Below are 2,918 nucleotides of genomic sequence, written 5' to 3'. Positions count from 1 at the left end.
GTGAGTTGAACAAGATATGATTTGCTTTCTCATGATTTTTTTTAAATGCCAGCACCTTGTATTTAAAGGAATTGGTTATAGTTTCCCCTTTTTTATCAAAAATATCTCATGGATATCTGTCTCAACAAATGAGTGCACATCTGAAATTTTGTACCTGTGTTTTTTCATATGTATATATGCCCTATTTTTTTATCACATTTAAGAGGTAAAAGATTTTTTTGTAAGGACTCCTAAGTATGTTATTAGAGAAAAGGTAGCTTTATTTAGTTTCCTTCTATATTGACACCTGAGTCTAACCCCTTATCACTCAGATCAGATAATTAAATATAAGAAACATCATCATCATTCACCTTGTCTATGAGACAAAAAAAAGACACAAAATACATTCCAGTTATTTTCCTGACCAAATTCTTCACTGTTATCCATTATTTTTCTGTATTGCAACTTCTATTACTATGAATAACGATTACTAACAATCAATTCAATGATAGCTTAAAATTAGTCTCAGCATGCACCTGTTACTCCCCTCCCACTAAAATAGCCACTGTTATGGTTTGGATATATAGAGTTTTCCAAAAGCTCCTGTGGTAATGCAGGAACATTTAGAACTGAAAAGATTAGATTATTAGAAATGTAGCCTAATCTATTTTATGAATGAATCACTGAAAAATTCCACTCTCCTGGGTGGTAACTGTAGGTATGTGGGGTATGGCTGGAGGTGGGTCACTGTTGATGTGACCTTGAGGATTATATCTTGTCCTCCTGGCTTCTCTCTCTCTCTCTCTCTCTCTCTCTCTCTCTCTCTCTCTCTCTCTCTCTCTCTCTCTCTCCCTCTCTCTCTCTCTCTGCATCCCAGACACCATGAAGTAGCAAGTTTCCTCCACCATGCCCTTCTTCCATGATGTTCCACCTCACTTCAAGCCTAGAACCATGGAGTTGGCTGACTGTGGACTGAATTTCTGAAACCATAAGCTCAAAATAAACTTTTCCTCCTCTAAGTTGTTATCAGGTTTGAGTGGTATGTTAGTCAGATTTTTGTCACTGCAACCATATGGAAGTTTTTCTTAAGTAGATTGTCAATAATAACTTTTGACAATTAGGGGAAATAGACAGTTCATGAAAAAAACAGGAGGTGTCAAATAGTTAATGAGACCAAAAGATGACACAAAAATGCCTTTGCATTAAAAGACCTTCCTAAATGTATTTTAATAATTATATCTTTTCTACTTTGTGTAATTTCACTGGTTAAAAACCTTACCTAAGATTTTACTTCAAATATTTTAGGTAAATAGTAATAATGATACTTCTTTGGATTGAACTTCTATTTTTTTTTCTTTTACCTTTGAAGTCTGATGGAAGAAAACAATGAAACCCATGAGGAAGGTTTTATTTTGCTTGGATTCTCAGACCAACCCCAGTTGGAAATCATCCTTTTCGTGGTAGTTTTACTATCCTATCTTCTGGCCCTTGTGGGTAACACAGCCATCATCATGGTCTCCAGCCTGGATTCCAAACTCCACACACCTATGTACTTCTTCCTCACTAATCTCTCCTTTCTTGATCTTGCCTTCACTAACAGCATCGTGCCCCAGCTGTTGTGGAATCTCAGGGGACCAGCCAAGACCATCACAACCACTGGATGTGTCCTACAACTCTATGTGTCCCTCTCCTTATGTTCCACTAAGTGTGTTCTCCTTACTATCATGGCATTTGACCGCTATGTGGCTGTCTGCAGACCATTCAACTACATGACTGTTATGCACCCATTATTCTGCAAGTCCCTGGCAGGAATAGCCTGGCTAAGTGGAGTGGGAAACACTCTCATCAAAAGCACCATCACCCTGTGGCTTCCTTGATGTTGGCACCATCACCTTCACCACTTCTTGTGTGAAGTTCCTGCCATGATCAAGTTGGCATGTGTTGATATCCATGCAAACCAAGTCCAGTTTTTTTGTGGCTACATTAGTTCTCCTCCTCCTTCCCATGGCATTGATATCTGTTTCCTATGGATTCATCCTGCATGCTGTGATAAAAATTAAGTCATCCCAAGCTTGGCGCAAGGCTCTAGGGACCTGTGGCTCTCATCTACTAGTGGTGTCCCTTTATTTTGGGACCAGCTCAGTCATATACATCCAGCCACAGAGATCCTTTGGCCACAGCCAGGGCATGTTACTCACACTCTTTTATGCTGTTGTGACTCCCACTCTCAACCCCCTCATATACACTTTGAGGAACAAGGATGTGAAAGGAGCCCTGAGGAGACTACTGAGGCGAGAACAACATTTCTAATGGAAAAATCAAAGGGCAATGACTTTCTGTGCTGGAAACTTATTAAAGAGTTACCATATTAAATAACTTCTCCCTAACATGCAGTTCATGTGTGACTGACTGCCTCTCTAGCTGCATTTTTGTACAGTGTGGACCACATTGTCTCAAAAAAGAACATTTAGATTCAACTTCTGTAGCACATGGAACCTTGTATGTGTTACAAATATTTTCACAAACTCCCTTATTAAAAGGATTTTATGTGAATACATTTCATATAAATGAAATGCTACACATATAGTAAGAATGGAAAATTTTGTAGATTTTCACTACACATATATACATATATGCCTGCAAACATAATTAGAGAATTAAAATATTATTTATTAATTGAAAAGTTGAAAAGTATATATTAGCATGAAAAAATTATTGTAGAACAATTCTACAATAAATAATTACTAAATAATTTAATAAATGCTAAATATTCACATAACCTAGTTTCAGCTTTATCCAGGCTCTTGGCAAAATCTTGCATTCAATTCTATGTAACAGTCTCATACCTTCCCAGTGTCTTTGTGGCTTTTGACCATGTAGACTCTGTAGCCACACTTTCTTGGTTTCAAGGTTTTACTCACTTGCCGATCATGACCCTC

The 2,918-nt window shown here is 37.6% G+C and overlaps 1 pseudogene; it reads left to right on the top strand.

The window, feature by feature from the left end:
* Window positions 1–1,352: 1,352 nt before the first annotated feature.
* On the top strand, window positions 1,353–2,289 carry LOC124095382 (olfactory receptor 2G3-like; annotated as a pseudogene).
* Window positions 2,290–2,918: the final 629 nt, after the last annotated feature.

This window comes from Marmota monax, unplaced genomic scaffold (assembly GCF_021218885.2).
Source record: "Marmota monax isolate L192 unplaced genomic scaffold, Marmota_monax_Labrador192_F-V1.1 WCK01_AAM20220418_F8-fsc00576, whole genome shotgun sequence".
Lineage (NCBI taxonomy): Eukaryota > Metazoa > Chordata > Mammalia > Rodentia > Sciuridae > Marmota > Marmota monax.
The sequence above is the reverse complement of the archived record's forward strand: the minus strand, read 5'-3'. Positions and strand labels throughout refer to the sequence as shown.